Below are 17,097 nucleotides of genomic sequence, written 5' to 3'. Positions count from 1 at the left end.
CAGACGCACATCTTTTCCTAATTCCTCAAATGCCACCCTATGGGCCAGTGGCAGCTCTGCACAGTTCTGGATGTTTCCTTTCACTGCTGGCAGCCATTTCTTTCCAGCACAGTTTGATTAGATTCTTGCTCCTAACCTGTGCACCCCTCAACCTACCTCTTCAGACCATCCTTCACATCCTGGTCCTTTGCCTCCTAATGTAGGTTCCAGTCAAACTCCAGATCCATCCACCGCCATGTACAGCTAGACCTGAATTCACCCAACCCACTTGACTTCCCTGGAGTGAAGCCAGGCAAACATATTCATGATGCCCCAACTCCAGCATATGTGTGTGCCAATATTTATCATGCACCATTTATGGACAGTCGGCCCTTGATTAACTGCACAAATGGCAGTGAACGTTGGCACATAGCAGCCAAAACAACAGGCGACCTCAAAATTAGGGCTTTGGATAGTTGTCCTTAGAATGCGATTTTTGTTTTTGTTTTTTAAAATTATTTGTTTATTAACATATAATGTATTATTTGCTTCAGATATACAAGTCTGTGAATCACATACCTCATAGCACATACCCCGCAAGTGTCCATCACCCAGCCACCCTGTCCCTTCCCTCTCACCCAGCAGCCTGAAGTTTGTTTCCTGAGATTAAGAGTCTCTTATGGTTTGTCTCCCTCCCTGGTCCCATCTTATTTCATTTTTTTCCCTCCCTAACCCACACGACCCCCCATCCTGCCTCTCAAATTCCTCATATCTGAGAGATCATATGATAATTGTCTTTCTATGATTTATTTTGCTTAGCTTAATACCCTCTGGTTCCATCCACATTATTATAAATGGCAGGATTTCAATTTTGGATGGCTGCATAGTATTCCATTGTATATATACACCACATCCTCTTTATCCATTCATCTGTTGATGCACATCTAGGTTCTTTCCATAGTTTGGCTATTGTGGACGTTGCTGCTATAAACATTCAGGTGCACGTGCCCCTTCAGATCACTACATTTGTATCTTTAGGGTAAATACCCACTAGTGCAATTGCTGGGTTGTAAAGTAGCTTTGTTTTAAACTTTTTGAGGATCCTTCATATTGTTTTCAAGAGAGGCTGCTCCAGCCTGCATTCCTGCCAACAGTGTAGGAGGTTCCCCTTTCTCCACATCCTCACCAACATCTGTCGTTTCCTGACTTGTTAATTTTAGCCATTCTGACTGGTGTGAGGTGGTATCTCACTGTGGTTTTGATTTGTATTTCCCTGATGCTGAGTGATATGGAGCAATTTTTCATGTGTCTGTTGGCCATTTGGTTGTCTTCTTTGCAGAAATGTCTGTTCATGTCCTCTGCCCATTTCTTGATTGAATTATTTGTTTTTTGGGTGTTGAGTTTGATAAGTTCTTTATAGATTTTGGACACTAGCCCTTTATCTGATATGTCATTTGCAAATATCTTCTCCCATTCTGTCGGCTGTCTTTTGATTTTGTTGACCATTTCCTTTGCTGTGCTAAACCTCTTTGAACAGTGGTTTCTTAATATAGAATTTATTTTCCCACCATAGGTCTGATAGTATTAAAATCAATTTGCTTTTTTCTGTTTCAGATCTGTGGAATGTAGTCGGACTGAAAGAACAGTAAATCACCAGAGATTAAATCAATCAGAGATTACAGATTTATTTGGATAATCTGTGTGGAGCACTGAGGTTCACTCTATCAACCACACTTAACGTCGCCTTTCCTATTGTTACATAGCAGCCTTTCTGCAAAACTAAACATTCAGTCTAAGGCCAGAATAGCTTTTCTTGAAAATATTTTCTTACCTTTAATAAAATGTGCATGTGTGTGTTGGGGTGGAGTATTAGTGAATTGGATTTTACAAAGCATCCCAAACCTTGTCTTATTTTAGTAGTAACCACTTGACCCTCTAAGTCAGCTTCATCTGCTTTCTCTGGTCTAATCTTCAGAGGCGGGCATCACGAGCTTATGAACTTTTGGGATGATGGATCATATTACCATTAAGTAAGACTCATTGCATTGCCATAGCTACAAACACAATCAGAACTTCATGTTGCGATTGTCGACTTTCAGGCCCCGGGTACCAGGAGAATGCGGTTTTCCAATATATTAATTATGTGTCTTATGTTCACTCATCTTTTGTGATGGTTATGCGTGTTGTAGAAGAATGGCATATTTTATCAGAGTAGCACGTATCCAAAGAATTAACTTCCCATTTTCATGGAAGGGCCAAGGCATAGGACCCCTCCTCTAAGAAGTACAAAATAGAATAGTATTTTCCATGCCTGTTGGAGCATGGAGATGCATTAAGTTTTCTGTCTTTTTCTTTTCCTTGTTTCCATGGGGGCTCCCCTCCCCCACACCTGGCAGGGTATGTACTACAAGTGACCCTAGAGTTCATGCTGGGGACAGTAGATGTAGCGTTAGCCCCGCCCACGCACGGACATGGGGCTGTAACGGCGAACTGCAGCTTGGGGCTCACCAGATACATTCATCGGCATAGAAATGTCAGTTGGAGCAGATGTGTTTTCTGTTTTTATAATACAATTTAAGGAGATGGAATGGTTGTCATAGTGTAGGAGTTTGAGAGTTTCAAATTCAAGAGGGAACTAAGCAGGCGCTGTGTACACAAGCAAGGAATGAGCAAGGCATTTCATAATCTAGCAAGAAACCGACGCTTCCCCCTCACCCTGGCCTGCAAAGAGTTTGAAAAAGCAGCGATGACAGTTCCAGCTGTGAACGGCAATGCCACGCAGAGGTGACCCGAGTTGTTTTGCGATTAGGGAAGCCTGGCTTATAACCAGCTTGCTGTTTCACACTGGAGCGCAGGAGTAGCCTCGTAGAGTCCGGCTGGGTTTGGAGGGAGGACCTGCCCCTTCCTGGCTGTCTGGTCTCAGACAAGAGTCCCGTCTCCTTACCTCCAAACTGGGGCTGATAACAGCTCCTCTTTAAGCAGGTGTCTAAGAGGATTATGGGTAGTAATCTATGTAAAGGGTTTAGCACCGTGCCTAGCACATAGTAAGCGCTTCATACAAATTGACTTAGGATTCTTAAGTATTTGAAAACAGTATGTCCTCTTAAACAGGCTAATCCACCTTGAATATTTCTCAACAAATTCCCTCTTCATAGAATACACACAAGGAAATGCTCATCAAGCCCAGGTGAAATTATCATAAATTCCAAATTAGCAGTGACTTAAATAAATGCAGCGTGGCTGTTTTCTATTATCTGTGTTAATACACCCCTCCATTTGTGCCGATAATTGAGAGCTGAATGTAGTCTAAATAAAATGTAATGCCCAAGTGGAACTTATTTAAGGAGTGATTATGGCTAGAAAATTGTCTGTAAAAATAGCTCCTGTCCTTACATCACATCTCTTGTTCCCAGCGGTGCCTTCAAGCCTTCCTGACAAACAGGCCTGGCCTCCCGCAGACCCAGGCTTCTATTCTGCCTCACACATCCCCAACACAACAGCCAGCTGAGTTCTAATTGCAGAATCTTCATTACCAGGGATGATTGAAACTATAAAAAGAACCCAGCTGAATTTTTCACATCCTGCTGGGTGAGCCCAAGGACCAGCTCTCCTGCGCCTGCCCCCTGCCTCTCCCCAGCAATTATCCTCGGTCCATGTGTGGTCCAGCTTCTGCGGGAGGCTCTGAGTGGTTGATAGATGTTACCTCGCTTTTCCTCTGAACCTCGCTCCGTGGAAGGGGGGTCTGATGACCATGATGGATGTGCCTGGCCTTCCTTCATGGTTGCAGAGATCGGAGCGTCACTGCTTTGCCTCCCTGACGGAGTGTCTTGCCTGAAGTCACCCAGAAGTGCGTGACCGGCAGGAGACTGCAATCATTTCTCTCCACCTCTTAGGCCCTCATGACAATATATTGGTAACCCTATCTGCAAATGAACCTTTCTCTGTTACATCTTTTCTCAGTTTAGTCCCTCAACAAGCATTTATAAAACACCTGCTCAGTGCTCAGTACTGAGTTCATTGCAGTGAAGAGAGACACCGAGAAGCAAGAGGCTACCAAGGAATTTAAAATCTAGTTGGAAGGCAAGACTGGACAGGACTGCTCCTGGTTCTATCGCTAATAGCCTTAAGAATCCAGGGAGTGATTTATGCAAATTTTATATAAAATGTATGCAAAACCTTTTCTAACTACAAGTGTGTGTGTGTGTGTGTGTGTGTATGAGAGAGAGAGGGAGGGAGAGAGAGAAGGGCACATATGTCTGTATATCTAGAAAGAGAAAGACAGAAAAAGAAATGTCTAGAAGGATGTTCACCATAAAGTTAGTCGTAGCCGTCTCTGACACCTGTGTAGCAGAATGATTAAGAGTATAGTCTCTGAGGACACAAAGTCCATTCAAATCCCAATTTTGCCACTGACCCTGGAAACTCGTGCATGTTATAGTCAGTCTCTTTCAAGTTCTAGTTTTCTTTCTTTTTTTTTTTTAAAAGATTTTATTTATTTGACAGAGAGAGTGAGAGACAGAGAGAGAGGGAACATAAGTAGAGGGAATGGGAGAGAGAAGCAGACTTCCCACTGAGCAGGGAGCTCAGTCCCAGGACCCCAGGATCATGACCTGAGCCAAAGGCAGACGCTTAACAACTGAGCCACCCAGGCGCCCCAAGTTCCAGTTTTCTTACAATGGGGTAGTAATTGTAGCATCTCACAGGGTTGTGGTAGAATTAACTACGATAATGGATGTATGGAGAGCATTTTGCAGGGCTTGTGCCTGGTACTTAAATGTAAGTACTCAATGGATAAAATGTTGACAGTGATGAGATGTTGGAGGAGAAGCCCGGGAAGGGAAGACTTGGGGAAGATTGGAACTGGATGGGGCGCCTGGGTGGCTCAATGGGTTAAAGCCTCTGTCTTCTGCTCAGGTCATGATCTCAGGGTCCTGGGATGGAGCTCCCAATCGGGCTCTCTGTTCAGCGGGGAGCCTGCTTCCCTCTCTCTCTCTCTGCCAGTCTCTCTGCCTACTTGTGATCTCTGTCCGTCAAATAAATAAATAAAATCTTAAAAAAAAAAAAAAAAAAGACTCGAACTGGTTCCCAGAGAATGGTGACGATTCAGAGAGCTGGAGGGGAAGGCTGAGAGATTCTGGGTTAGGGAAACATTCTCAGCAGAGGCAGGGGCAGAGGCAGGAAGGAGCCGCATCTGTTCTCCAAGTAAGAGAGGGCTGTGTGTGAAGTGACAGAGTTGCCTAAGAAAGGGACCAGGGACAGTGGAGGGCCTCGGGGGTTTGGATGGTTGTCCTATCGCGGGAAGAAAGCTCTTGAATGTATTTGAGATGACAGAGAGTCTAATTAGCTTAGTGTGTCAGAAAACTGCCCTGTTGATGAGAGTAAAGGGTGGACCGAGGTGGAGGAATTGAGGCAAGATGGTGGCTATGATGTGTGAGTTTTAATCTTTGCCATTGCCCCCAGCAGAAGTAAAGTCAGTAACTATGGTAGCAAACAAACAAGGAGGCTGCCAGACCCGAAGGCAGCGGAAGGAGGACAGTTCTAAGAGCCAGAGAACCTAGAGATCACTAATCAGGACTCACCATGGAAAGGAGGGGATTTCACAAAGGTATTGAAGCTCAACAGGCACAGCTGAGCCTGTGAAAGGTCTACACAGGTCCCGAATGGGGCTTTGTAGTTGGCGTGTGGCCAGCTCCTCTTTACAGGGAGAGCCAAAACTGAAAAAGACTTCTAAGATTTAAAGAGAAGTGCCCGAGATGGATCATTACACACCCTGACATTACCGCAGGACCAGAAAATAGAGTCCCCTCCCCCACTCCCCGGGCCAGCAGAGGGTTGGTCTATCAGCATTATGTGAGTCTGGAAGCCTGATGTGAGGAGGAGTGAATGGATGGCCGCAGAAGCAAAGGTTACACTGGAGAGATTCTTCTTCCTGCCTTCCTGCCAAGGGAGTAAAACTCCTAAGAGAAAACAGGGGGCCTCGGGGGACAAGGTCGTCTTATGAGGAGATAGCAGTCAGGGATGGTCAAACCCAAACTCCGATCCATTGAGTCACCTCCCTGGGGAGCTCTTTCCATCTCCTCTAAGGCAACAGGAATGACATAAATGAGAGGCCAACTTTAGGCTTCCTCCCACACCTGAGGGCACACAAACAGCCAAGAACCTGACACCTATATGGAATGGGGAAAAAAAAAAAAAGATAAAATCATGGAGAAAATGCCGGATAGTGGAGAAGCATGCCCACTGATAAAGGAAAGGGGATCCACTGAGTTACCCATGCGAGATGGGGTAGACAGAAAAAAGAAATTGAAGTAAGTACAATATATATTATCAAAGAGGATATTGCTAACATGAAGTAAATATGATAATTTCTGTTTAAAGCTCAGGTGAAAATACCAGGTAGGCAAAACATAACCGTTTAACCAAAGAACTGAATCCGAGAGATAAATAACAGAGTAGATACAGACAAATTTGAATTGGTGAGGGTGAGTGAAAGATGAGGTTAAGAACTATCTCCCAAAGCATTGGGAAGAAAAACAAAGGTAAAGAATGTAAATGTATTATAAAGTGAATGTATTAGAAAAGGTAAGAGTAATGAAAGCCAGAAGTAGAAATTTTAACATCCACATAATAGGAGCTCCAGAATAAAAGGGAAAAATATTTGTACAGAGGGAAACATGGCGGGTTGTAACACCATGGCCCCCGTGGACGACAGCTCCCACAACAGTCTCTATGCTCTCATACTGAGCTTAATGGAGTGCCCCCAGTCTGACTAGTGGGATCTCGGTAAACAGGAAGCCAGCAGAGATGTAAGTACATGGGCCTTGGGAGGGGGGTGGTGTGGGCAGGTGTGATCATGTGACTTTCTTTGACTAATGGGACATCGGCAAATTCGAAGGGGTAGATACTGCCCTGACTGTGTGAGGCAGCCTCGTGTAGCCCCCCGGAGAGTGAAAGGCAAGCCGGCATGAGGCCCAGTCATCCCAGTTGTCCAGAGGAGCCCAGCGCCCTGGATTCTCTTCTGCTGGGTGAACACCAAAAACAAATGGAGCCCAACCTTGAAAACTGCCTGAGCAGATGAAACCAGTTTCGTCATACCAGCAAAGCTTTATTTAGCTATTATGCAAGGCTAACTTGACCTGGGTCATTTCTGGCTTATGCCTCTGAAAATCAGAAACAAATCTTACTCTGTTTCCCAAGGTTGATAGGAGGTAATCACTCACCAAACTGTTTTTGGTCTGTGCCCTGTAAACTTTTGTTAATTACTGCTTCGGGGACTCATTGGTTTTACTTGTGTTATTTTTGAACTTCGGACAGCTGAAAGCAGCCATACAAGCGTGCCCAATAGAAGAACACCCAGCCAACTCACCCACACAACAAAAAATCATTGTTGCTCTTTTATGCCATTATATTGGGGGTAATTTATCATTTTTTCTAGCAATAGATAATTGATATGAGGTACAGAGAAATAATGACCTAAATTTTTTGAGGGTGTAAGATTTTAGATTAAAATAAACAAATACTTTTTTGACTGTAAGGCTAGTCCAGTGTGAAAAGGGTGAACAAAAAAAAAAAAAAGAAAGAAAGAAAGAAAGAAAGAAAAGAAAAGAAAAAAATCAGGGGTATCTGGGTGGCTCAGTTGTTAAGCATCTGCCTTTGGCTCAGGTCATGACAACCACAGTCTGATGAGAGTCAGGTTGGAATGAGAACTGTTCTCTGTTTCACTGATCACCTTCAGTGATTGGAATTTCAATTTCTTTTTTTTTTTTTTAAAGATTTTATTTATTATTTGACAGAGAGAGATACAGCGAGAGAGGGAACACAAGCAGGGGGAGTGGGAGAAGCAGAATCAGAATCCTGGGGTCCTGGGATTGAGCCCCGAATCGGGCTCCCTGCTAGGCAGGAAGTCTGCTTTTCCCTCTCCCATTCCCCGTGCCTGTGTTCCCTCTCTAACTCACTGTGTTTCTCTCCATCAAATAAATAAATAAAATCTTTTAAAAAAATCATCATCTAGGATTTATAGTGTAACACTAACTTCAAATTCAAAAAGCCAATCTTATAAGCGTGTAGAAAGTTCATAATTAGTTTGACATCAGCTTAATCAGTTGTGATACTGAAATCAATGCTGTATTAGTTTTAAGGAATTCAAAAGAGCATCTAACTAGAGCTAAAGAATCCCATTTAAAGGTGAGGGTTTAATACAGACATTCTTTGGTAGACAAAGCTACAGCAGCCTTAATATACAAGAACCGCTCCTAAAAATAATGTTGCACCAAAAAAGGAATGAGTCAAGTTAATCGACTCAAAAAGTTAAATATTATAAAGAAAACCAAATATATGCGTACGTATTTCAGCATACTTCGAATATTTAGTATATTCTTTATTTTATTTAGTCTTGTTGTTAGGAATGCAACACAATGTAATAGAGAAGAAAAACAAAAGCTTTCCTTTGGAAAGGTTTCTAAGGTAGACAAGTGTACTGTTATATGAGGAGGCAGCCATGAGTGTATACTAGGGGCATTGTACTCAGCTGCAGCCCCCGGTGGTGGCCATAGGGCAGGCAGAGTATGAAGAGGCTTGGTGCTCTCTTGGTAGAATAGCAAAGGTGGTTATGAGGCAACTTTCATAGAATGACACGAGGAATTTCCGACTCGATGAATGTAGGGGTTGAGGGAGAGAGAAGAATGGGCTGTGTTGGGAGGTGGAGCCAGCCAGATGGACCAGGGATAGACTGTGCCAGCCTTTATAGGAAATTAACCATACAAAGGCAGGATGAATCAGAAAAGAAAGGCCAATTAAGCTCACTGGAGAAACACCCATTAAACTATTACAACAGTCAGGCTGAAGGACTGAACCAAGACTGTGGGTATTAGGATGGAAGAGAAGAGTTAGAGACAGGAGATGTTCAAAGTGTTGAATCTGAGTGACTCGGTAGGTTTGTGAATGGTGAAGGAAGGGAAGGGTTCAAGAAAATGGAGTTGTCTGGTTTTGTTTGGAGGTGAATGGTAGCAGCATTACCCAAGATAGGACATTCAGAGGGCACTGTTCCAGTCAGAAATTAGTTTAATTTCAAATATGCATTATGGATGCTTTCAATGACAGACATCCATTGGGTAATTAGAAGTATAGTCTGGATGAGAGCCTGGGTGGCTTGGTCTGTTAAGTGTCTGACTCTCGACTTCGGCTTAGGTCATGATCTCAGGGTTGTGGGATTGAGCCCTACGTCGGGCTCTGAGCTGGGCGTGGATCCTGCTTAAGGTTCTCTCTCTCTGCCCCTCCCCTGGCCCCCCACCCCTGTTCATGCACTCACACACACAAACACTCTCTCTGAAAGAAAGAAAGAGAAAGAAAGGAAGAAAAAGAAATGTTGTCTGGACCTTGAGAGGTCAGGGTTGGAATATAGAATCAGGAATCACCAGAGTTTGGGAATGTAACTGATGTGCCTAAGACCACAAAGAAAATGAATATGGAAGGTAAGCGGCAGGTGATCAAGTTCTCCAGGAGTCTGTCGTCCAAAGGCAGAATCCAGTCTTGTCTTTGAGAGACTCAGGATCTGCCGGAAAAAGGGAGAGCCACATTTGGCAACTGTCAGATCACATCTGTTTTCTGTGGCATGGTTTCCTCACTGACTGACAATCAGAATACAAAAATATATGTAACACATCAAACAGGCAAATCCACTCTGCACAGATCTGCCTAAATATTTAGACACAGCCAAGCAGTGACAGAAATTATTAAGAAATTGAAATTCGAGGGCGCTTGGGTGGCTCAGTCATTGGGCGTCTGCCTTCGGCTCAGGTCATGATCCCAGGGTCCTGGGACTGGACCCTGCGTAGGTAGGGCTCCGTGCTCAGCGGGAAGCCTGATTCTGCCTCTCCCACTCCCCCTGCTTGTGTTCCCTCTCTCGCTGTGTCTCTCTCTGTCAAATAATAAATAAAATCTTAAAAAAAAAAAAAGAAATTGAAATTCCGATCACTGAAGATGATCAGTGAAACAGAGAACAGTTCTCACTCCAACCTGACTCTCATCGGACTGTGGTTGATTCATCACTTCTGGAACAGAGAAAACACAGTTGGACAAATATGGAAGGTTCTCTATTTAACTGATCATGTCTACCTTATCCCTTATTCTTCTTTGGTGAATTTTCTTCTCTTGGTATCTCCCACATGAGGAAACACTTGCTGGGAAAGAGAGCAAAGAAAAAAGGGTTTAAGATTTAGTTAAAAGAGTATTAAATTTGGGATCAGAAGATTGGAGTTTAAGTCCCAGGGCCACTGGGTAATACCTGGGTGACAGAGCCTTTCTGAACCCGTTCTTGTATACAAAATAAGAATATTAATTCCTGATCTGTCTACCTCACAAGGCTCATGAGCATCAAGAGCAAATGTCTGCTTTTCGAATTGTGTTCTTCAGAGTTCTGGGCTTTCACAGTGTTCCCTTGGAGGCCACAGCTACAAGGGGGAGGAAGGATGAGACTTACCCTTGGGGACAGAGCTCTGACCACCCCCCACCAGAGCAATTCCACTTTTATCAGCTGTAAATACTGAGCTGCCAAGGGAGATTTTTTTTTAATATTTTATTTATTTATTTGAGAGAGGAAGAGACAGAGACAGAGTGCAAACATGAGATGGGAGGTCAGAGGGAGAAGCAGACTCCCCATGGAGCTGGGTGCCTGAGCTAAAGGCAGTCGCTTAACCAACTAAGCCACCCAGGCACACTGCCAAGGGAGATTTTGTTCAAAACTATGTATCTGCTGCTGAAAACATCCTTGAAAACCACTGATAGATGTGAAAGGGCCATATATAAACATGATTTTTTTATCGAGGTGTAATTGACACATAACATTATATTAGTTTCAGGTGTGCAACATAATGGTTCTATACTTGGATATACTATGAAACACTCCCCACAATGAGTCTAGTTATCATCCATCACCTTTCATAGTTACAAAAGTTTTTTTCCTGGGAGGATAAACATGAATTATTATCATTACAGGGTAAATTCACTTCTCTCGATAAATGTTGGATGAAAAAGAACGTGTATCCGAAATGAGCTTTTTGGATTATCTGTGCTCTGCAATTTCTGGTGTCCTCTCTTGAACTTCATTATCAGATAATTAAGAATTCATTGTATGCGAATTTTATTATAATAATTAAAACTTGGCTCCTTGTACTGCCCTGAATTACATCTCCTATAAGACCACAGACTTACTCATCCTGATGATATCTGTGGGTGGGGTGTTGAGTAGCTAGCTAAGGACTGCTCCCATCTTACACTGTTCCTGATTTAATCATGATTCCCCATCCTGCAGCCCACTGGAATGATCTAGAATGGACAGTGTCCCCAGGTGTCCGTGCTCCAGAGACATCATTCAGGAGCCTGAACTGCATCTCAGCCCAGAGTCCCTTTGGGAGAACGCCATATCTCCCTGTGTTGAGGCACATTACGTCACACCATTAGACAAGGTCCTAGCACAAGGGAAGACGCCAGGGAGGCAAAGAAGAGCTTAGGTTTTCTGCAGACGGATCATTGATGACTTTGTTCTGGTGTGTCTTAATAGGATTCCCGGGAGCTCGGGAGCTGAGTGGTCTGTAGTGCTGATCTGCCTAGTGAAGGGAAATGGGTTGACAAAGGAAAAATTTCAGACCTGATCTAGTTTTAAAAGGAATGGCATAAATCCCAATCAGGTAGTGCCCGTGGAGGCTGGAGGTAGTTCATTACTATTCATGTATAAGAACATCATGCATTACCCACAAGTCTCTCCTTTCCAGCAGTAACACCCAGGAAGTGCCAGTCAGAAAAAAAGGGGACATTTAATTTAAGAAAGCTCTTAAATTCTTAATTAGCTTAGCCTCTGAAGACTGCAGACCTCTCCAGGCAGCGGCTTTGTAGTCAACTTACTTTCTCCGAAGTCAGCTTCCTCAGGGATGTCTCACATGGCAGCTTGTCTGTCTTCAGGTGTGACTTTCTCTAAAGCATCCTGTTCATCCAGCCAGGACACTAGGAGGAGGAGACTGCGGGTTTTTCTATTTCTACTCAACCAGGGGACAGGGAGGATTGGAATGGTTTCCTAAAGTCATGTTCAAGGTCCTGGTAGCATCTATCATGGTAGGAAAATGAGAAAAGTGGAGGGTCTCTAAATGGCAAGTAACAAGATCTAAGGCAGGGGCTACAGGGAAATTCCAGAGGCCTTCATTTGCCCCAAGTTGGAGTAGGAAGAGATCAGGAACACTTTCGGAAGCTAGGAGAACTATGGGGTCCCAGCTCCCATCACCTTGTATCACAGAGGTCTGGAGTATGTGGTCCACACTGTCATGCCTCATTTGGGACTTCCAGAGCCCTACCAGGAAATTTTAGTCGCTTCCTCAGCTATCTTAAGAATGTAAGAATTGCCACAGGGGCCAAAACAAGATCCACGAACCCTAGACATTGCTTTATGGTGAAAACTCTGAGATGTATGATGAGAAGGCATGCTGCCCCCCAAAGCCTCAAACCACAGACTGTCTTCATTCTTAGTGTTCAGCATGAGTATCTCTAGAGCCAGTCGTCATAGTTCAGAAGAGCCTTTCTGCATTATGGCCCGAGGAGAGGAAAAGGAAGTGAGACAGAAAACCAGCATTTGTGGAAAATTGGCTTTGTGTAAGGCCTTGTATTTAGTGCTTTCACAGGGAGCCCTTTTAAGGATCTTAACCCCGTGAGTTTGGTATTATTACTACTCATCTTCTAAATGAGGAGACTGAGAACCGGAAAGGTCAGGCACTGTGCCCAAGACCATGTCACTAAGAAGGGGATGGTGTCAGGAGTTTCTTTCTCTCCTCTATTACATTCAATTGTTAAATCCTGTGTGTTCTGGCTCTTAAGTAAGTCTCCAATCTGTCTCCTCTTGGCCAGTCTTATCACCCTGAGTCTTATTGAGATTGTTGGAATGATGGCTTTCCTTGCCTTCCCACCCATTGGGGGGTGATAGCAGCGATCACGTTATACCATAATTGGCTCTTTAAGGGTGTGTGTGTGTAGCCTCATAGTTTTCGAAGGATACTTCATTTGAACTTAACAGCAACCAGAGGGGGAGATAGAGGAGGTATTTATTGCCTCCCCTCTTTTCCAATGAGGAAATTAAGGATTGGAGAGGGTAGCGTGATCCAAAGTCATGCAGAGGCAGAGACGGAGCAGAACCTGAGAATTTGAAGGCAAGTTCAGCATTCTTTCCAGGGGAGACCACATGACCTCTGATAGCAGGCTTTGACTGCGCCATTGACAGTGGGAAGGTACTGTGACTTTTCTAGTTTACCTCTCAGGCAGATTTCTCACCACCCTCTCTGACGACAAGCTGTAAGGTCCCAGGCACCTCCAGCCCTCAGGCAGGCAAACGTCGTGGTCAAGACTCCATTCCCTCCATTTCCCAAGCAAACAGTTGACACTGTGATTGCTTTGGTTGCTCCAAAGTCTCAGCCTTTAGATTCACCTCTCTCAAGACTGTGGCCAGACGGGGTGGGGAGAGCAAGGAGAAGGCAAGGGTGGGAACACAGTTGTGCTGAAGGGAAGCAGAAAGAGGCAGACAGACCCAGCCAGGGTCAAATCCTAGCTCTATCCACTTCTTTTCCATTTAGATATCCAGTCGTTCCGGCACCATTTCCTGAAAACATTTTTCCTTCCCCATTGTATTGTTTCAGTGCCTTGGATGAAAATAATTTGACTGCATTTATAAATGGTCTATTCTTAGGCACTCTGTTCAGTTTCTTTGATTGATTGATTGGTCTGTCCTCACAGCACACTGTTTTGATAGCATAGCTTTAAACTAAGTTTTGAAGCCAATCCAAGTCCTCCAACTCTGTTCTTTCTCTGTGTTTCTTTGGGCAGTCTAGGTTGTTTGTGCATGAATGGGAGAGTGAGCCTGAGAATTTCTACCAAAAGCCCTGGTAGGATGATGATAAGAACTGCTTTGAATCTCTAAACCAATATGGAAAGAATCCATGTCTTACCAATACTGAGTCTTCCAATTCATAAATATGGTATATCTATTCATTTATTTAGGTCTTCTTAAATTTCTCTCAGCAATGTTTTGTAATTTCCACTGTAGAGGTCTTGCACATCTTGGATTAAACTTACTCCTGAGTATTGTATATTTTTGCTGTGATTGAAAATGGAATTATAGGTTTTAATCCTTTTTTCATTTTCCAGTTCTAGCTCCTAACAGCAAATATGAACTTAGCTTGGAGTTAATAAAGCCTAAGCTTCAGACTCCTCCATTGCAAAGATCCTTTGCAAGAAAACTTGGAGGGACCCTAACAATTTTTTCATAAAAATTTTGTATTCTTTTTCTTAAATAGGGATCCCCAAATTGTAAAATATGTAGACCACCCAAAACTTGGATCCATGTCCTGTCTGATAGTAAGGTTGTTGATCTCTATTAGACCTTCAGTCTTCTGATCTGTAAAATTGGAATAATTATGTGTGCCTTCCAAGATTATATTCCATTTTGGTAAAATAATGCATAACAAAATTTACCACTTTAACCATTTTAAAGTATGCTATTAAGCCTCATTAAGTTCAAGGAGTCATGCCACCATTACCACTATCTAGTTATAGGGCTTTTCATCAGCCCAGAAGGCAACCTGTCCCCATTCAGTGGTTAGTCCCATTCTCCCCTCCTCCCAGCCCCAGGTGACTACAAATCTGCTTTTGGTCTCTATGGATTCACCCATGCTGGATATTTCATGGGAATGGAATCTGTTGCTATACATGTGTGTGGTTTCCATCTTTTGGCTATTGTGAATAGTGTTGCTCTGAATATCAGTGGGATATTTTTTGTTGAAGCACCTGTTTCCGATTCTTTGCAGTGTGTACCCAGGAGTGGAATTGCTGGGTCATATGGGAGTTCCAAGTTTAACTCATTGAGGAGCAGCCAAACTCTTTTCCTCTAAGGGTAATTTCCAGGATCAAATGCGCCATGCATTTGTAAAGCTTTTCATACAGTGCCTGGCACATAGGACTCAATAAATCATTGCTTAAAGGTATAATTCAAATTACTTACAAGCTATCAGCAATGGAGTACATCTGTCGTAAAACATGTCACGCGTTGGAGGGAACAATTAGTCCCTACTCTCCTGTGTGGTAGGACAACCCTATAAGAACAATTCAAGACTCTCGTTCCAGACCTTTCCTTACCTCTTCCAGGAAAAGCAGAATGAGTTTCTTTTTGTCTTTTAAGATTTTTAAAATTTATTTGACACAGAGAGAGAGAGCACAAGTAGGCAGAGTGGCAGGGAGGGAGAGGGAGAAGCAGGTTCCCCAGAATGGGGAGCCTGATGCAGGACTCGATCTCAAGACTCCAGGATCGTGACCTGAGCCAAAGGCAGCCCCTTAACCGACTGAGCCATCCAGGCACCCCATGGAGTGACTTTCTCTCTGGAAACTAAAGTGGTCGTGCCTATACCCTTGGATCTGTATGCCTGCGGGGAGCATGTATGCAGCCTCCTACAGCTGCCATGCCATGAGATTTTAAGGGGCAGGTCCCACTAACAGGTTTGAGGCTGTTTGGTTCCAAGCAAGGCTGTCGTAGGGGGTGGCAGTGAGCTTAATTTGGGGGCAGAGTACTGGCAAGCACACTTGTTAACTGATTTAAACCACCTTCTCTAAATTCCTTCTTTATGAATAATAAAGATAATATCTTTGATTTACGTCTCTCTGACCCCTCTTACACAATTGATTCTTTCCATGGGAAGGGCAGGGATATTATATATTGCCTACCCTCTTCCTCCCCCCGAAAAACCACATTAAATTGAGATCAGTTGTAATGAATGACTATTTGTGTTTTTTTCCTAGAGTTTTTTGTTCTCAGCTTTTGGACAAGTTGGAATGAAAACAGAAAGGCTCTGGGCTATTCCGTGGTATTGTCATAGTAAACCTTGATATAGAAAGTGCTTGGCAAGTAATTCTCCATCATGGAGAGGCTTTATTTCAGAGTCCTCACATTCTTAAATTACCAACCTTGATATGGCATTTGTTTTCATTTCTGCACTTAATAGAGCATAACATCACATTCATTCTTTTCTCTCCTGGGGTGTTTGCTTTTTAGGTAGGTAGCGAATGTTTGCTTTTTAATTCAATTCAATAAACATTTATTGAGCACCTGCTATGTGCCAGGCTTCTGGGGGGATACCAAGATGAGCAACCTTCAGTTTCATATATAAGGCGCTTTTAGTCTCATGGCAAATGAAGGAAGACACTTACATAAGCAAATACACGGCAGAATTTTGCTGATCTGGCTTTCCATGGGTTTCAGCCATTTGGTTTCGATGATTAAAATCTAATACATCTCACCAAAGGAAATTGGATTCAGAGTTTTCATTTTTATTACCATTCCTATGTTAGTTATCCTCCATTTTGTCGGGAGGAATTCCTCTCTCCCTTTGGAAAATGACTTGTTTTCTCTAGTTGCAAACATATCATGGCCTATTCACTAAATAGTTTATTTCGTCGGTAGGAACCCATTCTTTTAAGTAGCCTAATTGTTCGGTTTCTGCTGCTATTCCTAAGCGAGTAGCAGGCAACATCAGGCTGATGAACGAGCCGATAAATAAATAGAAACCCAGGCTTGGAGACTCAGAAAACCTGAGTTTTAATTTCATCTCGTCTATAGCCTGTAGAAGAAATTCCTTTCTCCAAAGTCCTTTCCCAGGGTCCCAGCCCATGCTGTCTAAATTCACACGGCGGGCTGAAAGAGTGGAGAACGATGCCAGCCACATTCAGGCAAACCTGGCTGAGAATGTATCCTGAAGGACAGAGAGAGGTATGTATGTTCAAGGCCTAAATGAGAGGCAGCTGGAGCCGATTGAGGATGGGGCTCTGAAGCCAGGCTGCTCAGCTGAGAATCTTGGCTCTTTCCTGATCAGCCATGTGACCTTGGGCAAGTAAGGTTACTTGGTTTCCTCATCTGTAAAATGAAGGTAATCATAGCGTCTGCTTTCCAAGTTTGTGGTGGGGAATAAAAGTGAGTTCGTATTTGCGTGCAGGTGGACCAGTGTCAGGTACATCTGGTGAAAGCCCGTCACATATGTGGAACCCAGCAGGACGGATGAAAGTGGAGCCCCCCAAAGGTCATGGCGAGGGCAGAGAGAG

This window comes from Mustela putorius, unplaced genomic scaffold (genome assembly GCF_011764305.1).
Source record: "Mustela putorius furo isolate JIRA1106 unplaced genomic scaffold, ASM1176430v1.1 tig00000585_pilon_pilon_pilon, whole genome shotgun sequence".
Lineage (NCBI taxonomy): Eukaryota > Metazoa > Chordata > Mammalia > Carnivora > Mustelidae > Mustela > Mustela putorius.
The sequence above is the reverse complement of the archived record's forward strand: the minus strand, read 5'-3'. Positions refer to the sequence as shown.